Source organism: Urtica dioica, chromosome 6 (genome assembly GCF_054948205.1).
Source record: "Urtica dioica subsp. dioica isolate 48M chromosome 6, U.dioica_male_clone48M_v1_H2, whole genome shotgun sequence".
Lineage (NCBI taxonomy): Eukaryota > Viridiplantae > Streptophyta > Magnoliopsida > Rosales > Urticaceae > Urtica > Urtica dioica.
This window is the reverse complement of record NC_142761.1, coordinates 1,960,387-1,983,284: the sequence shown is the minus strand read 5'-3', so window position 1 is coordinate 1,983,284 and position 22,898 is coordinate 1,960,387. Positions and strand designations below refer to the sequence as shown.

The 22,898-nt window shown below is 36.9% G+C and overlaps 1 pseudogene; it reads right to left on the bottom strand.

Annotated features, from left to right (window-relative positions):
• Window positions 1-19,041: 19,041 nt before the first annotated feature.
• LOC149392813 (nuclear transcription factor Y subunit B-4 pseudogene) lies at window positions 19,042-19,766 on the bottom strand (annotated as a pseudogene).
• Window positions 19,767-22,898: the final 3,132 nt, after the last annotated feature.

Here is a 22,898-nt window from a genome sequence, read left to right as displayed (position 1 = left end):
TCTTTAATATGTATTATTATATTGTAAGAAATATTATATATGCACCCCAATTTTTTTTTCTTTCTAAAACACACCCCTTATTATATTCATACCTCTTCGGCTCTTCCATATATATATTTAAGAAATTCCGACTTCTCTTGTAATTAAGAAAAAAGACAAATCACCCTTTTAAGGTAAGCTTAAACTTTTATATAATTATATCAAAAGTCTCGATTATAATCATACTGATTACTGTTTCGGGTTCATAATTTACTGGTAACCTCTGGTACGTCAAAAAAAATACCGTGGAATGCAAAAAAATGATAAAATGTGTCGTTGAAATTACTGTTACTATTGAGAAATACCATCAAATATCGTATTTACCGAAAGGAATTCAGTGAAAAAATATACTTAAAAATTCATACATAATATTAAAATTGAAAATAGCTTACAATGTTTTCAATACATTACAAAGCATAATTCGAGTAGTTCAACTTAAAGTCATAAAACATATGAATTAGTTATACACAACACAAACTAAATTTAATACAAATACAAACTAAAATGAAAAAATTCAACACAATCAACCAAATAACATAGTTCACCATAAGCGATAATAAATAAAAATGACTACTCTGGAAAGCGCCTGTGGGCAACGGTCATAAAATAATCATACAAACTCATGTAATGAGCACATGCACGAAAGTACATGTCCAAGTGTCGTACTCATTGAATTAGAGCAACAGACAATGAGTGGATGAGATAACTTGGAAACGGCCGGATTGTGTCGACGACGAGATTGGGTGGTGAATAGTAGTCGTAGTTGTAAGTCGAAGGAAGATCTTTCATCATACGAGGACTATATGTCTTGAGGAACAAGTGCCACCGATCCGAAGTTGTAGGACAAATCATCAGTGTCATTGCTAGACGTAAATGACATGACCTCATTCATACATCCGCGCCCATATCCTGAATAAAAAAAAGGCAAGGTGATGAAGACGATCATAATCGTCATCTGATGACGGTACGTATCTAATTCCGCCTCGAACACCTCCACCATCACCATAGGAATCTCCACCACCACCATAGGAACCTCCACCACCACCATAAGAACCTCCACCTCCGCCTGATCCACCTCCATATCCTTCGCTTGATCCACCTCCATCTTATCCGCCATCTGAATCCAAACTATCACCAGATCTGCTCACCTGCAATCATGTGACATAAATCATATAATTTCATTTCATAACATTCTATGACATAGTTTGTATATAACATTTTACAAAACGCTTACTTGCACAGAATGTCCCTCGTGTCGAAATAGCACTTCTTTGTGAAAAGTCTCATCTAGCTTCTCGAAATGCGATCAACTGTTATTACAAAATCAAATGAGACTAATACATTCATATACATCGTAAGAAATCTCAACTACATTCATCCTTGCAAAATTATACCTCTTTTACAAGAGTGACCCATCTAATTTCGGATGCAAGGTATCGAATACGTGAGTATTGTCCATGGTAATTTTCGGGTTAAATTGCAACTTTGGATTGATGAAGACAGCTGCAAAACGATAGAATGTTAACAAGTCATTATAATAATAAAAGTTTACAATAATAAATGTACTTGCAATGTGTAATGGATTACACATTTGACTACTCCACCTATGCTCCACGATGTCGACAACCCATTTTTTTCCCATTAATCGCTTTCAATTTCTTCTTCATCTTCTGATGATTGATTCAAGCTTGGGTAGCTGAATTTAAAATCATATATGTGGAACAGAAGTGTAGGTTGATCACTTAGTGGGAGCATTCTACGCTTGTGGTAAGTGTACGACCCGGACATGTCTTGGTTGTAGATGTATCGTTTAAGGACCATTATGACACACCAACCGAGGTCGCTAATGATGGTCACAGTGAGACTTGATCTAAATCCTGAAGTGATCATGGACACTGGATCATGTTACCGCACTCTTGACTCATTCGCTAAAAGACCACTATCATGCTAATCACAGCTTATGTTTTAGGAGTTTCGGAACATGGTTCAAGTGAGAAGTGATTTACAGATATGGAATTTAGCCTTCCTGAAAGAAGGTAAACATTCTCTCACCTAAGGGTTGATTCCAAAACCGATAGATTGCGCGCACTTTTGAAGTTTGTACGTTCGGAAGAATCTTTCACTGGGAAGCAACAATGCCTACGGCTTATAGATGCCAAGAAAAGTATAACGGAATAATTGACTTTTCTCGACACGGGATGTGTTGATGATTTTAGCACCTCAAATAACCATTTAAATATGGAAAGAATTAATTACGCTATCATAAGCTAATTAAAGCATGGTTATTAACAAGATCTAGATTACTTAATTAATTGATATTAAGAGCCTTTGACAAGCAACCAATATTTTAATGACAAGTTCATTGGAAACTTAAAGTTTTTGGCTCAGCTACTGAAGTCTTCAAGCTTTCTCCTAATCCGTCTTCCTTCCTTGAGTTCCTCAACGATCAGACCTGCGAGATTTTCTTCATGGACTTGATGTGATGACACCAAAGTCTTCAAATCATACATATTTAGCATAAATGTTCCATACTAAATGACATACTACCAAATTATTCATGAAATAAATATGTTATACAAACATATAGTTGTTATGGCGTCATTTTTCGTATGGAAAAAACGACAATCCAAATGCAAAAACGTCGCAAAACCGGAAGACCCCTCCGGTAAAACCCACAAAACCGGAGGATCCCTCCGGTAGAACCCACAAAACCGAAGGACACCTCTGGTAAAACTCACAAAACCGGAGGATCCCTGCGGTAAAGCTCACAAAACCAGAGGATCCCTCCGGTAAAACTCACAAAATCGGAGGATCCCTCCGGTAAATCTTACAAAACTGGAGGATCCCTCCGGTAGAACCCACAAAACCGGAAGATCCCTCCCGTAAAACCTACAAAACCGGAGGATCCCTCCGGTAAAATCCGCAAAACCGGAGAATCTCTCCTACCAAGTTTCCATAACTTTGCACTCAAAATCCTATAAATACCCCTTCATATTTTCAGAAAAGGGGATCCAAAAAATTTCAAGAGAACAAAAGCTCTCAAATCTCACAAACCTCCAGAAGCTCTCAAAACTCTCAAATCTCCCAAAATTCCCAAAAGCTCTCAAAGCACTCAAAAGATCGGAAAATTAGACCAAGAAAAATAAAAAGACAAAGGCCGAGAGAAGAGAAGAAGGAATCAAGACCAAGAGAAGAGAACAAAGAGAAGACGAAGAATCCGACGAGAAGACAAAGAACACGAAGAACGCGAAGAACGCGAAGAACACGAAGAACGCAAAGAACGCGAAGAACACGAAGGCCGACTATTGGCGAAGTGACGAGGAGCCGGGAACCACTTTCTGGTGAGACAAAGACGACGAGAATAGAAGAACTTCACCACACCTAACCTACATGCGGTCACAGGGTCCGATCCTAGATCGAACCACGGACGGTTCTGAATGCTAATCCAAAAACACGATTAACAATAGTTACGCTAGAAAATTAAATGTATCAATAGAATTCTGATGGATGTCCCGGTTAGATAAAATTCGGTTGATTTTCTTGAAGCTCGCAATATTGAGACCAAGTGAAATGCCCCGTGTACGATTGTCGGAAGTTTTGAACATGGTTGTTGTAGTCGGCTTGATCGTACCCCATAGCTTCACTTATTAGTGGAGATATTGGTACACAGGCTATAACATGTTCGACACCAAACCGATCTACGCGTACACCGAACGCACGACGTCCGCTTCCTTACGGATTCACCTTGTGGTTGTGACACTCCTATTGATTAGGGTAACGGTAAGAAGGACAACTATACGAACCGTCACTCTGTGTCTGACGTAGTGAATGATATTGTGTCGAACTGAGACATCAAGTGGTCGACGACGTATTCACTACCAGAGGACATGTACGCTTCATATCCTTGTTGGAAGTCACCGCCGTAATCACTACCAGAAGACATGTAATGCGCGGACGCTCTCTGTATTCCACCACCGTAATACGATACGGTCTCAAAGTCAAAGTATTCTCCGGGTATGGTAAACATATACTATATTACTTTCCATATTCAACATACATATATTGTTTGAGAACTCCGACATGAATAAATGCGAATACACTAACCTGTCAAATCTTTGACGTCGTGACCCGTGATCTGAAACTTGCGTGGCTTGATAAACTTGCTCCATAGTCCATGGATCATAAGGTTGGCCACCACCATTACCACCACTAACATCTTGACTAGCAGGATAACCGCCAAAATCATCACCGCCTTCATCATCGTCACCGTCGTTAGGATCATGTCCATCGTCTGATGATCCATGCGAACTGTGACCGACGACTTCACTCAATACAGTGTCCACATCAACACCTTCTGCCCAGGCCTGTGAGGCGACGCGTGGGTCGGGTTCCGGTCTTCATCGTCGAGGTGACTGGGCAGATCCATTGTAGGAGTTCATCATCGTCGACGTTGTCGACCATTACCTCCATTGATCTTTGGATCATATCCAACAGATCCTTCCTGTCGACGACGTCACTTTCGATATCTCGTATACAGCTTCATGTTGTAGCTATAAAAGATGAGTTCCTCCAGTCTCTTATACGCCAGTCGGTTTCGTTGCTTAGTGTGGACAAGTGCTATTGTGCTCCAATTTCGCTCGCACGCTGATGATGATGCGGTCTGAGAAAAGATTCTCATCGCCAACTTTCTCAACGTGGGGGTTTTGATTCCAAACATGGCCCACCATTATGAGAAAGGAACATCAGTCCCACCAATCCAATGTGAACATCTTCTTCAACCCCGGTCGACTGCTCCTAAGACTCGTTAGGGCCAAGTAGTTCGTGGCGAATCTCGTCTGACCTGGACGGATTAGCTCTCCTTGTCCCTTTTCTCGCATCTTCAAGATGACTATCCCGTGATTGTAGATGAACTTCGTCACTTCTCTACAATTCTTAACAACTTCGGCGACAGTTGCTCATTTGCTCACGTCCTCAAACATCAATTCAATACAATGTGTGGCGCACAGAGTCCAATACAGATTGTATCGTTGATCGAGTTTCATTCCGGCTTTCTTGTAAGCCGAACCATTACCAGTGATAATCTGAACAACATTGTGTTCTCTGACTTCTTTAACCACGGGTGACAGAATCTTATAGATGTATAAATAGTTCTTGATCTCATCTAGCGCATCAACAGACTTCAAAAAAACAGTCTTATCCGCCGAGTACACCATAACATTTATGATGCTCAAACGCGTCGGTCCCGTCCATCTGTTCGACATTATGGTGTATCCATATTCCTTCCACACTTCCCGTTGCTGGTCGATGTACTTCTAGACGGACGCAACCCCGTCTCTCAAGTACGTGTTATAAATCTCGTACGGAGTCGAAAGCAGGATACCTGGACTTGTGAAGTTTGAAAATGCAAGTACAATTGAACACAACGATACTTGTCAAATTAAAACCGCTACTTCAAATACACGAGTCTTACCAACTGCCACGGCTTCATTGATCATGTGTCGAAAGTGCGGTGACTTCACTTTGTTTGTTGGTATGTTCTCGTGGATGACGCAGCTGCTAACGGCTTGTCCTAGTCATTGCTTCAATTTAGGATTTGTAATTTCCGGAATAGTAGGTTGTCGTCCACTATCTGGCCGAAAATGAGGAGATGGTGGTGCAATCCCGGAACTCCCACCAGAGCCAGATCTCCAAGCATCCGGTTGTGTCTCTTGACGGCTTCTTTTCAAAGCTTGCATCATATCATGTTCGTATTGTTGGTCGGGATCAAGCTCTATGTGAGTCGGACCGAAGCGTCCGGCCAAGTGCTTGTCTACGGTTTCATCAAGGATGACCTTGTTTTTCTTCTTTTGGAGAGTCGCCGCTTGTAACGTTAACATCTCCTTGCATACTTCTTTAGGACAACTCGGAAATTTCTTCACATTGTTCATCGGATCGTTTCCACTTAAGTGTAACTTTATCTATGTGTTCCCTCCCCCCTCGTAACGCGCCCACAATAATTACATGTAAAGTGGTTCGGGTTTGTTGCAGCTGCTGGGGTGCAATGCTTACGAACTCCTTCCTCGCTCATCTTCGATATACCTGCACATTGAATTCAAAATTTCAATCCATTTTCAACTTGTCAAAAAATTCTAATCAAACTACTTTCATTTCAATATGTCCACAAAACTCTTTCAACATGTCAATAAATTCTATTCAAGTTTCAAACTACTTTCATTTCAATATGTCAACAAATTTATTTAAACATGTTCAAATCCTACTCTAACTAATTTCATTTCAATATATCAACAAATTTTCTTCAACATGTCAATAAATTCTATTCAAACTACTTTCATTTCAATATGTCAACAATTTTCTTTAAACATGTCAATAAATTCTATTCAACCTAATTTCATTTCAATTCAAAATGTAACAATTTCAAATCCTACTCTAACTAATTTCATTTCAATTCAAAATGTAACAATTTCAAATCCTACTCAAACTACTTTCATTTCAGTATATCAAAAAATTTTCTTCAACATGTCGATAAATTCTATTCAAACTACTTTCATTTCAATTCAAAATGTAACAAATTCAATTCATACTCTACCAATATAATTTCCAGTATACATGATAGCTTAATATACGAATCAATATTAGTAAACCTAATTATCAATATATTTTGTATAATTTTTTTATATATACATTATAATCATAATTACTAATACTATATTATACTATATCAATAACATACATTATTTTGAGTATATGTTTACGGGGCTGAAGTCGGCTACGGGGGACGGAAGGGGCTTGGCGCAAGCGGGCGAGAGCGGGATGAATAATTTTTGTGAAAAAAGAGGCTTGGCGCGATAATAATGGTGCGATAATAAAATTAATGTGAAAAAAGAGGCTTGTATTGATGATGCGAGTATATTAGAATTTTCGTTGATTCTATTATTACAATGAATTTAGATCGATAAATGTAGAAGACGAGACGAGGGAAACAAAGTAGAGAGAGACGGTTGTGACTGTTGATAATGTGTTCGACAGAATGACTGAATGAGTTGATTAGAGTTACAATTGCGTATAAATACAATATTGTAATCTTTATAACAAACTCTGATCTAATACACATGCTCTTTGAATGTGATTACTCTGTTATTTCTAGGGAGGATAGTCTTTGCATATGTGTGTATTGTGAATCGCGTTCTGTGGCGCAAGAAATAACTGAAGACTCGGACCATGAATTGTACGCATTTGGAGTGGTGTTCAACCTCGACAAACCTTTGAGGTATGATATCCTGGAGCTCAAAGATAATGAAGTTTCACTGACTTGCAGAACTTGTCATGCCATCCTCGGGATCGAACGGGTAATAATCGAACTTGTAAAACTTGTTCAAAGAGTATTTTGTTCCACATGATTTTATGTCGTGTATTTGAGTTAGTGAGGCAATACTTTTTTTTTCTTTCTTTCAGGACTTCAATGGAAGTGTAAAATCCCAAATTTTAACCTTAATTAAAAAGCTAAAATATTTGTGTTCGAGTGACGTTAGTTTTTTTTAGTAAAGTAGTAGTGAATGATTTATTTATGTGATAGTTTTTGAAGTTTTTCTTTTATGTGTGTTTTAGTGTGTTTTAGAATTTAATATACTCTTTACATTATAAAATATGGATATAATATATATAAGTTATTATAAATAAGTTATGTGTGTATATATATATGCATACTTTATATATATATTATAAATCAATGGTTTAACGATTCAAGGGTAAATCTATAACATAGATAATAAAGAGAACATTTCTCCCACTTTCATCCAGAGGCCGTCACGTAGCGTCGTCAGGCGGCGGCTTTTTTTGCGGCTTTTTTTTTCTTACTTTCATCAAGAAGATTTTTTTGTCATTCTTTTACATTTATTACTCTCTCTCTCTCTCTCTAGTTGCTATTGGGAAAATAAATATGACAATATATAAGAGAAATAAGAAATGTAAATAAGTTGATGTTGATACCTGACAATGAAAGAGTTTCGTAAATTATCATAATGATTACTATAAATATATTTTACCATATTGTATAACATATATAATATACGAATCAATATTAGTAAACCTAATTATCAATATATTTTGTATAATTTTTTTATATATACATTATAATCATAATTACTAATACTATATTATAATATATCAATAACATACATTATTTTAAGTATATGTTTACGGGGCTGAAGTCGGTTACGAGGACGGAAGGGGCTTGGCGCAAGCGGGCGAGAGCGGGATGAATAATTTTTGTGAAAAAAGAGGCTTGGCGCGATAATAATGGTACGATAATAAAATTAATGTAAAAAAAGAGGCTTGTATTGATGATGCGAGTATATTAGAATTTTCGTTGATTCTATTATTACAATGAATTTAGATCGATATATGTAGAAGACGAGACGAGGGAAACAAAGTAGAGAGAGACGGTTGTCACTGTTGAGAACGTGTTCGAGAGAATGACTGAATGAGTTGATTAGAGTTACAATTGAGTATAAATACAATATTGTATTCTTTATAACAAACTCTGATCTAATACACATGCTCTTTGAATGTGATTACTCTGTTATTTCGAGGGAGGATAATCTTTGCACATGTGTGCATTGCGAATCACGTCCTGTGGCGCAAGGAATAACCGAAGACTCGGACCATGAGTTGTACGCATTTGGAGTGGTGTTCAACCACGACAAAACTTTGAGGTATGATATCCTGGAGCTCAAAGATAATGAAGTTTCACCGACTTGCAGAACTTGTCATGCCATCCTCGGGATCGAACGGGTAATAATCGAACTTGTAAAACTTGTTCAAAGAGTATTTTGTTCCACATGATTTTATGTCGTGTATTTGAGTTAGTGAGGCAATACTTTTTTTTTCTTTCTTTCGGGACTTCAATGGAAGTGTAAAATCCCAAATTTTAACCTTAATTAAAAAGCTAAAATATTTGTGTTCGAGTGACGTTAGTTTTTTTTTAGTAAAGTAGTAGTGAATGATTTATTTATGTGATAGTTTTTGAAGTTTTTCTTTTATGTGTGCTTTAGTGTGTTTTTGAATTTAATATACTCTTTACATTATAAAATATGGATATAATATGTATAAGTTATATATTATAAATAAGTTATGTGTGTATATATATATATACATACTTTATATATTATAAATCAATGGTTTAACGATTCAAGGGTAAATCTATAGCATATATAATAAAGAGAACTTTTCTCCCACTTTCATCCAGAGACCGTCATGTAGCGTTGCCAGGCGGCGACACATGGCGGTTTTTTTTGCGGCTTTTTTTCTTACTTTCATCCAGAAGATTTTTTTTTGTCATTCTTTTATATTTATTACTCTCTTTCTCTCTCTAGTTGCTATTGGTAAAATAAATATGACAATATATAAGAGAAATAAGAAATGTAAATAAGTTGATGTTGATACCTAATAATGAAAGACTTTCGTAAATTATCATAATGATTACTATAAATATATTTTACCATACTGTATAACATATATAATATACGAATCAATATTAGTAAACCTAATTATCAATATATTTTGTATAATTATATATATATATATATATATATATTTAAATCATAATTATTAATACTATATTATACTATATCAATAACATACATTATTTTGAGTATATGTTTACGGGACTGAAGTCGGCTGCGGGGACGGAAGTGTGAGATTAATAAGCTTAACTTGGTGAACAAGTCTTTACAAACTTGGGGAGCAAGCAAACTTGATGAGCAAGTAAACTTGATGAGCAAGGATACTTGATGAGCAAGGATTTTAATGTAGTATTTCATTTCCTATAAATAGCCATAGTTGTATGCATTTCATTTTAACTCAAAAACTTGTATTTGACATATTATCTTCTAAACAAAGAGAAAGAACTTTTCTCCCAATATAGTGTTCTCCTTATTCCCCTTTTAACTCTTTATCATTACTATGGTAACGATCTTATATTTGGAACCAACATTTGGTATCAGAGCCGATGCCGAAGTATATGGAGTCACCTAGCAAATCCATCGGAGGAGACACAACAGCGACGAAGATCGGGAAGGAAGGAAACGTGACGCTCAACTATCCGATGCTCACGAAGAGCAACTACTCAGTGTGGGCGTTGAAGATGCGGGTGAATCTGCAGGCGCAAGGCGTTTGGGAGGCCTTAGAAGATGGAGTTGTCGAAGTGTGCCAGGATAGAATGGCTATCGCCGCCATCTATCAGGGAGTTCCGGAAGATGTCCTTCTCATGATCGCCGAGAAGGATTCCGCAAAAAAGGCATGGGAGACGTTGCGGACGATGCACATGGGCGCAGACCGCGTCAAAGAAGCCAAGGTTCAAACCTTGAAGAGCGAGTTCGAGGTTCTCCGTATGAGAGACGGTGAATCTGTGGACGAGTTTACCATGAAGCTTACATCCATTGTAACAGGTATCCGCTCGCTAGGTGAACAAGTGGACGAGACCAGCGTGGTCAAGAAGTTCCTAAGAGCGGCACCTCACAGGTACATGCAGATCGTGACGTCGATCGAGCAGTTCGGTGACCTCAAGACTATGTCAGTCGAAGAGGTTGTCGGTCGTCTAAAAGTCCACGAGGAGAGGCTTCGGGGCTATGGCGACAAGGAAGAGGAAAAGCACCTCCTGCTCACGCATGAAGAATGGATGGCCAAGCAGAAAAAGAACCATGGAGTCGAGTCTTCTTCCAGCTCATCGAGGCGTGGCGGGTACGGCGGAGATGACCGACCACGTGGTAGAGGCCGAGGACGAGGGCAAGGTCGAGACATGCGAGGTCGCGGCAGCAGCGCACCCCATCAAGAAGGCACCACGACCCGAAGAGACAAGAGCACGGTGAAGTGCTATAATTGTCAGAAGCTCGGGCACTACGCATCGGAGTGCCGCAACAGGAACCACGGCGAGGAAGCGAATCTGATGAGATTCCATGAAGACGAGCAACCCGCACTCATGTTCACCGAGCAGATAGTGAACTTGAAAGTGCGCAGGGACGAACAGGAGACGAGCGTCGTCGGCGAGAGAGACGCCAAGCCCGGACGAGAACCGGTCAGAGAGAAGACCGACCTGGAGGAGTCAGTCGATGTAGAGTCGAGCCCGGAACCCGAGCTGATGATGGCCGAGAAGAGGCCCAACCCAGAGAAGACGGCCACCGAAACGGTGATGCTTGTCGAGGACAAGGTTATTGCGAACCTCCTCAGAGACGGAGAAGAGAAAGTCTATACCGACGTTTGGTATTTAGACAATGGTGCAAGCAACCACATGACGGGAGACCGAGCTAAGTTTGAAGAGCTCGATGAAAAGATCACAGGGAACGTGAAGTTTGGCGATGAATCAATCGTCGAAATCAGAGGCAGAGGATCCATCCTGTTCCAGGGCAAAAACGGGGACCAACGTCTATTGACCCAGGTGTACTACATCCCGAAGCTGAAGAGTAACATCATCAGCCTTGGTCAGATGACGGAGGTCGGAAACACAGTGGTGCTAGCCGGCTCGTACTTAAAGATGTGGAACAGTAGTGGTGCCCTGTTGATGAAGGTGAAGAGAACGTCAAACAGGTTGTACAAGATACTCCTAGAGATAGGCCAACCTGTCTGCTTAATGGCGTCCCTAGCAGACCCGGCTTGGTTGTGGCACGCACGACTTGGGCACGTAAACTTCTACGCGCTCAAGATGATGGGAGAAAATGAGATGGCCTTTGGGGTACCAAAGATCGAACACCCCAACCAGCTGTGTGAATGCTGCATGGTCGCGAAGCAGGCAAGAGTGCCATTTCCGATCAAGGCCAAGTTCCGAGAAGAGCAACCCCTCCAACTGGTGCACGCGGACTTGTGTGGTCCAATTACCCCGGCGACCCTAGCCGGAAGTAAGTAATTTCTCATACTTGTTGACGATTACAGCCGTTGGATGTGGGTATATACGTTCAAGGAGAAGAGTGGAGTCTTTGAAGTTTTTAAGAAGTTCAAGAGGCTCATGGAGAACCGGTCTGGACACAGGTTGAAGACTTTGAGAACCGATCGAGGTGGAGAGTTTACGTCCCAGCAGTTCGAAGAATTCTGTAATGAAGAGGGAGTCGAACGCCACCTTACTGCACCGTACACGCCTCAGCAGAACGGTGTAGTGGAGAGAAGAAACCGCACTGTGATGGACACAGCAAGGAGTTTGCTGAAAAGCATGGAAGTCCCGGCAAGGTTCTGGGGAGAAGCAGTTAGACACGCGGTCTATCTGCTCAACCGCTTGCCGACGAAGGCGCTAGGCGAGCGTACCCCTTACCAAGCATGGAAAGGGAAGAAACCTCATCTGGAGCATTTGAAGGTCTTTGGGTGCACCGCACATGTGAAGACTGTGGGACCACACCTCAAGAAGCTTGATGATCGGAGTATTCCGATGGTGTACCTTGGCGTCGAAGAAGGGAGCAAGGCGCACATGTTTTACGACCCCCGACGCGGCAAAGCGCATGTGAGCAGAGACGCTGTGTTCGAAGAGGAGAAGAAATGGGACTGGCGCGACGAGAAAGGAGAGCAAGAACAAAACTCAGTAGAGTTCATCCTCGAAGAGACAGAAGCGATCGAGCAGGAAGAGGGGGAAAGTCCCAGCCAATGACCAACAATGTCCAGCTCAACGGAAACTAGTTCCCTTGGAACCAGCTCACCACCAGGCTCGCCCAACCCAGGATCAAGGATGAGCACCCCGATACCAGAGAGTTCTAGCTCAGGAAGAACCATCTCGGGAGACTCGTCAATCAAGGACGGACCAAGAGGGTTCCGTCCCCTATCCGATGTCTATGGGGAAGTAAGAGAGCTTGAGTTGAGCCCTGATGAGCTTTTGTTGCTTAGTGAAGATGAACCAGCTAGCTATCGCGAAGCAGCAACTGAGAAGGAATGGCAGGAAGCAATGGAGAGAGAGCTAGAGTCCATTGAGAAGAATCAGACATGGAAGCTAGTCGACCTTCCAAAAGGTCACAAGTCCATTGGTCTGAAGTGGGTCTACAAGCTCAAGAAGGATTCAGAAGGCAAGGTCCTCAAGCACAAAGCCAGATTGGTCGCAAAAGGATACGTACAGAAGAAGGGAGTTGACTTCGAGGAAGTTTTTGCTCCAGTAGCCAGACTTGACACAATCAGGCTGATCCTAGCCCTCGCAGCTCATCGAGGCTGGAAAATCCATCACCTGGACGTCAAATCGGCATTCCTAAATGGTGAATTGGAAGAAGAATTACGTTGGTCAGCCAGAAGGCTTTGTAGATCAGACTGCAGAGCACAAGGTGTACAAGTTGTCAAAATCCCTGTATGGATTGAAACAAGCACCACGTGCATGGAACACTCGACTCGACAGGAGTATGAAGAGTCTTGGGTTCAAGAAATGCTCTCAGGAGCAAGCAGTCTACACGAGGAATAACGGAGAGGAGGCCCTCATCGTCGGTGTGTACGTCGACGACCTGATCGTGACTGGATCTAGTGCAGAAGGCATAAACGGATTCAAAGAGCAAATGATGAAAGAGTTCGAGATGAGCGACCTCGGACTACTTTCATACTACCTCGGCATCGAAGTCGATCAAAAGAAGGAATGCATCACGTTGAGACAGACGGCCTATGCGAAGAAGATCTTGAAGCAGTTCAAGATGGCGGATTGCAACCCGAGCAAGTACCCGATGGAAGCAAAGTTACAGCTCGGGAAGGATGAAAAAGGAATACCAGTGGATCCCACAGAGTATAGGCGTGTCATCGGGTGTCTCAGGTACCTAACCCACACCCGACCTGACATCTCATATGCAGTGGGCATGATGAGTCGTCACATGGAGAAGCCTACTAGTCTACACCAGCAGGCAGTGAAGCACATCCTTCGTTACGTGAAGGGAACGACGAGCTACGTGATCCAATATGGAAGAGGAAGTGAAGCTGAAGAACTGGTCGGTTTTACCGACAGTGATCTAGCCGGTGATGTCGATGGCATAAAAAGTACCGGAGGGATGGCATACTATCTCAACGGGAATTTGATCACCTGGCAATCTCAGAAGCAGCGAACTGTGGCTCTATCTTCCTGTGAGGCTGAGTTTATGGCAGCAACTGCAGCAACATGTCAAGCGTTGTGGCTGAGAAGTTTATTGAGTGAAGTGACTGGAGCCGAGCAAAAACCAGTGACTCTCTACGTGGATAACAAGTCCACAATCGCATTGATGAAAAACCCGGTGTTTCATGGACGCAGTAAGCACATCGACACCCGCTTTCACTTTATTCGCGAGTGTGTGGAGAAGCGAGAGATCATCGTGGAATTTGTCAGCACCAGAGAGCAACGTGCGAACATACTCACCAAGGCTCTGGCGAGAGTTAAATTCGCAGAGATGAGAGAGCTGCTCAGCGTGAAGAACCTCGAACCAAGTCAAGCTTAAGGGGGAGAATGTGAGATTAATAAGCTTAACTTGGTGAGCAAGTCTTTACAAACTTGGGGAGCAAGCAAACTTGATGAGCAAGTAAACTTGATGAGCAAGGATACTTGATGAGCAAAGATTTTAATGTAGTATTTCATTTCCTATAAATAGCCATAGTTGTATGCATTTCATTTTAACTCAGAAACTTGTATTTGACATATTATCTTCTAAACAAAGAGAAGGAACTTTTCTCCCAATATAGTGTTCTCCTTATTCCCCTTTTAACTCTTTATCATTACTTTGGTAACGATCTTATATTTGGAACCAACAGGAAGGGGCTTGGCGCAAGCGAGCGAGAGCGGGATGAATAATTTTTTGAAGTGATGAATTGGTTTGTTAGTTGTGTCGATTGGAATATAGTTATTTTTTTCATTTAACGATAAGAAAGGTATTTGTTTTGTTTGATAAATAATTAGGATACGAAGAGTTGCGTCTAAATGATGAAAAAAAGCTATGATGTGTCACGATCTAATATGTTAAAAAAGAATGATCAGTCTACTGATTTTGTGATTCTGACTTGTAATATATTATAGATTATTATATAAATATATATATATGTACGTAATACATAATATAGATGTACGTAAGTAATATAGTAATATATATATATATACATATTATGTAATACGTATATATATATATATATATATATATATATATATATATATATTACGTTATTTTATATAATACAATATAACATAATATTACGTAATACATACATTACTTTCAGCGCATGTGTATATGTTAATATAATAATAATAATAATAAAAGTAATAATTAATATTTTAAGTGTAGAAGTAGGATTAAGTTTGGACTTTTAGCAGGGTTTGAGTTTTTAGGGTTTAATAAAGCCTTATATATAACATTTAATCCTTTTTTTTTAACGCTTTCTCTCAGTCATCTCCCTCTCCTTTTCTTCTTATTCTTGGAAATTCGTAGCTCTAGTTAGGCAAATCAATCCTTGAAAAATAAAATAGGTATGTATTTCTTCTATCTAGTTCGGATTTAATAAAAATTATTTCGTAAAACGTTTACTGTGAATTCAAAAATTATTATTTTGCGTTGATTCTTTTTGGAAACGCTAGTTTTATATGTCTTATTTTTATAAAAGTAATCAAAAAATATTTACATGTTATACAAAATATTTTCTGATTATTTAATGATCGGTCCGCCGACCAATTTTTCACAAGTTCTTAAAGTAAGATGTTATATTTGTTTTATTATTAATAAATAGTTCCGATTTTCTTTTGGCCGTGGCGCCTTCACAAAAGGTTCTCAAAATCACGTTTTATAGTTACTGAAATTTTTACAGAAATTTTTACAAAGTTTTATTTTTCCTCCGGAACCATAGTAGCCAAGGGTATTTTAGTAATTTCACGTTGGATGTTATTTCTGAAAATTTCCATAATCTAAAGTATGTCTTGAAATCCTTTCCTTATCTGATCCCCGGTAGCATTTTATCCCTTTTAGGTTCCGAGTCGTTTTAAGCGTCCAATTCATTCGACGATCTACGATCGTAACATCCGATATCTAGGTAAGAATAATCTCATTGCAACACAGATTATTCATCCTTTTGTGAGTTATATATAGTTATTCTCGCTAAGCATTAGCTCATTCTATGTGTATTTGTTTGTGTTGTAGGTAATCAACATATGAACAAGTGACGAAGGTAAATCAGCGGCGTTCGATGACTAAAGGGTGAGGTTGTAGTTCTGCTCGTTTATTTAAAAGACTTCTGCTACGCAAATTTCTAAACACTCGATTTAAGATTTTTATGCTTAAGATATTTTCAAGTTTAATTAGTTTTGCAAAACTGAAGTTGAATTTTCATGGTTTTATTTCCGTTGAGTATTCCAACCATCTACTTCGGTTTTGAATTCCGATTTAAGTATTTCTCTTGTTTTCATCAAATGTTTTTGTAAGACTTTAAATATTGTGGTTATTTTCAAAGTTGATCTATTTTAAAGTCTACATTTTGTTAATAATTGAAATGATGTTTTAAAGTAAAAGAATTAACCTCAGTATGATGGCCCGGAAAGCCGGGTCTTCATAAAAAAGTCTAGCTAACTCACAAGATTGATAAGAGAGTAAACGAACAATATAAAATCAATGATAAACATGGCGTTTCTTGAATTAAAGTTCAAAATTTGGCACTTTTAACATTTTGTTAGTTTTATTAAGGGAGTGAAGCGCTTGGCATATGTGTGTGAGAGAGGATGCAATGTACGTTTCATTCATGTTTATGGAGTGTCGGTGACTATTAGGTATACTAAGAGCTTAGAATGCTCTTTTTTGAGGTCTCTTGCGGAAAAAAAAAAAAAAGAAAAAAAAAAGAAGACAATGGAAAATATGAGATACTATACTTGAGAAACAAGTTGAAATGGTGTCCATTAGGTATACTAAGAGCTTAGAATGCTCTTTTTTGAGGTCTCTTGCGGAAAGAAAAAAAAAATGACAATGGAAAATATGAGATACTACTTGAGAAACAAGTTAAAATGGTGTCCACTAAAAGACGTCGCCTTAGTTTGAAGAAATTTTTTCTAAGTAAATGGTTTTAAACTACATTTTTTTATTAAATGTTAATGGTTGGGTGTTTTTTTATGTTAAAAACGAAATGAATGAATTTATAATCGTTTATAAACCTACAAAAAGTTAGGTTATAAAGTATAAATAATCGTTTATAAAATTGAAAAGTCAATGTGTCAAAATTATTGATCTGTTTATGAAAATTACTCGGGTCCATGGACAACACCAATATCAAAAAAATCTTATAATCAAAATCTTGGTGTGTAGGCTAAATTTTGTAAAGAATAGGAACACGAGTCGTAACTCAAAACCATTTATCCATTGATCTTCATGTAAAGTAAATTAAAACTGTAAGTATCATTATAAATAGTTTATAAACATATAGAGAACCTTGATTTTTTTTAGTTTTTCAGGTTATTATAAAAAGAGTTTTTTTTTTATACAGGTATAAATGTATCAAATAAGTTCAAAGGTGTTTAGGTTTATGCAAACTTAGCAGTTATAGAATTATTGGGTTAACAAAATAAAGAGTTATAGAAATACGGTAAATTTACATGGCATGATCAAGATATATTAATGGATCTGGAAACATGAATTAGAATACACATATATACGTACGTATGAAATTTATGAAATCTGATATATCCGTGTGTGTGTGTAATAAATAAGATGTATTGAAATATGCAAACGTATAATTATAATTTAGTTATAATTGATTTGGAAAAATGCTGAAAATAACACAATCACCAAAGTCATTGATCCAAGCAGTGCTATATATATATATATATATATATATATATATATATATATATATATATATGTTGAAGATTATCAAATTATTAATACCGGCCATCTATTTTTTTTGTAAAGATGTCCAAAAATTAGTAGCCAGTAATTAAGCTCAAAATTTACATATAGGTTGATATATAGCTTTCCTTACAAAAGAATGGTTTTAAAACTATATATAAAATAAATGGTTTTTGAAACCCTAACACATTCCAAAACCCTAATAGATATTTGTTGAAGAACTAGAAGTCTATTAAGTACATTCAGATTTCCATATAAAAAATTTAAAAAAATAACAATAATCTAACAATAAAAAATTTATTATAGCAGGGCTCCAGAAAGTAGAAACCAATACCAAATCTCTCTTTTCCTAGCTTTGCCTTTGTCGTATATATATTGCAAAAACAATGAAGACTTGATACAATGTACATGAGATTAGTTAATTTCTTAACTAATTACCAGGGCGTGATTAATTAGCCAATGGGTATATAGTGGTCCCCAACACCCAAAAGAATCGCTTAAACAAACCCTAACACTTTAACAAACTATATTTTTAGTATTATTGTACTATTGATTCTTATATCTCTAGTCAACATCATATGTATAGAAGATATAGATAATGACTCTTTACCGTCCTATTCAGTGTCGGCGTTACTGAGAAGAGAATTCAGATCAGTGTAACATAAAACCTCAACAATGGTGAAGAATTGAAGATAGATCCCTAGCTTGCAAAACCACAATCTATCACTGCACAAAGCATAATCTTAATTAAGGCGAAAGTTATGACAGAGTTTACTAAATTAGTACATCTCAAAGCTATATAAGTATGGATTTATATATATATATATATATATATATATATATATATATGTATGTATGTATATGTGTGTGTGTGTGTATGCGTGTGTGTGTGTGTGTGTGTATATGGGTGTGTGTGAATACACTTCTTGATCAAACTAATAAATAGAAAACGCTACATATGATAGGATTCATTGCAGTACTGATAAACAAATTAAAGAGATATAAGATACTAGATATACATATAAATTCAAAGTTAATTAAGACACACACACACACAAAGAACCAATAATCTCACCAAGTTCCTCAACTACAGATTGATTAATGCAAAACCAACATAACAGGAAAAAAAATCAGATTAACAATATATATATATATATATATATATATATATATATATATATATATATATTACTTTAGCAATATATATAAAATACACTTCCTCTCAAAATAATTAAAAACCACTCCATAGGATTCATTCCATATAAGTACTGAATTCAATCCCGGCACTACAAAAAGCTAGCAAAAAAAAAAAACTTCTTGATCAAAGTAATAATTAAAAACCACTTCCATATGGGATTCATTTTAATTAATCAGTACCATGAATTCTACCCCGGCAAAACAACAACACCACACAAACACAGTACTACACATAATAATACTAATTACTGGTAATACTAATTAGTGCTGATAAAATTAAACCACCTCTCTCTCTCTCTCTCTCACTCTCACTCTCTCTCCGCGTTGGCGTTCGCCGGAGGAGTGTTATTACTATTAAGGGCTTCCCTGTAGCGGTGGAGGTAGGCGATGGTGGGCCCGGCGTGGAGGTCGAGGCCCAGCGATTGCAAGGCCCAACAGAGATCGTCGGCGTTGAGCGTTTTTCTGCGCTCGCGGCGGCACCGATGAGAGGCCTCGGCGGTGACGAAGCTGATGAACTCCGTAGCGCATTCTTGCATCCTCTCTTTGGCCTCCTTCGACACCTTCGCGTTCATCGGCAATATCTTCTTCATCAGACGCCCCACATTCGCTATCGGAATCATCACCTCTAAATCACCGCTATGATCTTCATCATCATCATTGTCATCATTTCTGTAGTTTATGTTGTTGTTGTAATTGTTAGCCATATATATGTATAACTCTCTCTCTCTCTCTCTCTCTCTGATTTGGTTTTGTTGTGTGTGGTGTTATACAAGGTTGTGTTTCTTTTCACTTTTATAAGTGAGAGGGTCGTGTGTACTGTGGTATAGGCGGCGGCGTGAGTTTTATTATTATTTTTTAGTAATAATATCAATTAAAGAAAGGATTACTTACTTGAATTCCCTTTCAACTTTTACCATTGTAACGACTCGGCCATTGAAATTCAAAAAATAGCATCCATACCCTCGAACTCCCGTATTGGTGAATATCTGGTCCTTCTGTACAAAAAAAATTGGAAAGCTCACGAGGGGTGCGAATTTGGAAAAATAATTCACAGGGACTAATTTGAAAATAAAATCTTAAGTGGGGCTAATTTATAAACTTTTAGGGTATTTTTTTAAAAACAAATTAAAAATAGATAAAAAAATGTAAAAACAAAATAATTTGAGGGGGTCACGCGACCCCCTAAACCCCCCATGTAAATCCGTCCCTGGTGAGGGGGGCTAAATTATTAAAAAAAAAATATGATGATACGATTGGAGATATAAAAATTTAAGAAGAAATTAGACAACATGATCGTTCTAAATTTTCATTAAGAAAATAGCCAAGATTTTAATCTATAAAAGCAAATTGGCAAAGTTTTTTTTTAGTTTTTTCTAAGAACAAAATAGCTAAATAATGACTATTCAACGAAATTTCCAATTTTGTTTTTACAAATTTATCAGTTTCAGTTAACTATGTAGCTCAGTATCCTAAAATCAATGTATAATTAATGCCTAAATATAAATTATCAAATGAAATAAATTGATTAAACATTTTTTTATTGAAGTTATAGACTGTAATATATTTTTTAAATAAGTTATGTGAGTATTATTTTTTTAAATAAGTTAAGAAGAATTATTTTTTAGAACTAAGTCAAGGACTAAAGCCCGCCTAGACTCCACCTGGCTCTTCTAGATATATGCAGTAATACAGTAGGATTGTTCTTATAATATAGCATTCTAATTTTTGAAAGCTTATTCTGAAAATACCAATCAAATTCTTCTAATCTCATAATATAATGTTTGAGGTACACATCTATTTTTCTTAATATATTTAGTTTTTTTCTTTTACGGTTTTTTTTTTCCTTTTACTGCTATAGTTCATTTAGAATTTTTTGTTGTTGCGGTTTTCAAATTGAAAATTGGCATTCTTAGAAATTTTTAAATGTAGTGTACAAAAATTGGTATGTGACGATTCTCCTATGATACATAATATATAGTATGAGCCATGGTTTGGAATCATTATATATACGACCACACACGAGAATATATATATATATATATATATATATATATATATATATATATATATATATATATGAAAAATAAAACTGTTTTTGTTGAACACGGACAAAAATAAAATAAAATTAGAACTACTCTACTTTTTTTTTTTTTTTTTTTTTTTTTTTGTCATAGTCTTTTTCCGTGGATGCCTATCATGTGCTTGATAGGATAATGGCTATATATAAAAAAACGGTTTTTTGCTTTTCTTTTTTACAATATGGTGGCTCTTAAATAAGTTTGTAGTTGTAATTTAGTCCTTCAAACGTTTTCTTAAAATTTACTTCTCTAAATTTTTTATTTATTAATTTGTAGTTGCTCTAAAAATTTCTTTTGGTTTTTGATTTTCAGTTTAACTTTAGGGTTCTTGGTTGGAGTATGGATCATTTTAATTTTTATTATATTTGTTTTGTTTTGGTTTGTTTTGGACTCGGATTAGCCGTAGTCTCAACTCCCGTAGTGGATTTCCTGTTAGGTTTTTATCTATGCAGGTTGAAGAGCCACCCTATTCGTGGTTTTCGGACCGAGTTTGGTTGGATTTTTCCATCGCCATTCTTTGGGTTTTTTAACGAGCCTCTTGTGTGCTCTATTGGTGCTTGTAATTCTTCCCGTTGTCGGAAGTTTGCACATTTCGTACTTTTACCGGAATTTAGTGTTAGATTCACCTCGACTTAGGTCTGGGTAATCAATGTACTAAGGTGTTATTCTCCTGTATTGATGGGTTTTTTTTACCCAATTTTAATGGAAAATCCGTACTATTCAAAAAAAATATATATATATTTTCAATGAAAACTTGTATATATTTTAAAGCTTAGTCTTAAAATGTGTTATTTAATAGTACCAGTAGTTTCATTAAAGAAACCATTAATATATATGTATTCAGAAATTTATATATATTTTTATATAATTAAATATTATCGGAAATGGAATTTCTGTTCCAGGATAAATACGGAATGGAAAATTCTCTTCCTAAAAACAAAAAATTACTGTTTCTGGTGGGTATTTTTTATAGCCAAATAAAATTTCGATTCCGTCCGATTGTCCAAGTTTAAAAATAGAGATACATAATCCACAGCTAGACAGATCACAAATGAAATTATCATAGGAAATGAAAGAATAATTACGCCGAGATGTCAATATAGTTTATGATTTAGGACTAAGCTAATCGCATGCAAAAAGAAAAAGTAATACTATAAAAACTTCATTATGGATGCTGAGAAGGCTTTATTTTGTTTTTGTTGCAAGTTCAGCTTTATATTCAATATTATTTGGTAAACCTTAAATACTGTTTATTAGGATTTAATTTTGATTAATGGTATTTGCAGAGACAAAATATTATAAAAAAAATAAATAATAGAAGTAAACTACGTCATCCTATGCGTCACTAATTATTAATATTTGTGTTTATACTAGGTTATCAATTTGTGGATATATAAATTGGAGAGTACGATCAACTTTAGCTTATATTATACATGACTTATGGCCAATATATTGATTACATTCCATTGCCTTTCTTGTATAATTTAATTTCATGAAGCACTATTCATATATGTACACACGTGGAGCACTATATTTGCTTTTGATTTCCCTACGACCTTTAGCACAACGATGCTGCTTTCATTAATTGGCTAAGAAGATTAATTTTATCATGCAAGGAAATGGATTTCTTATATATGCATGGATTTTTTCAGAATGTCTAAAAGCCTCCACTCTTTTTTGTCTAAGACGTTCACAACTTTGAATGATTGGTAGTTAGTTATTTCGATTTTTTATTAGACTATTGCTTCCATAAAACCCTTTATTTTATTTATATTCACATTTGTGGCTCCTGAATTTTATAGGT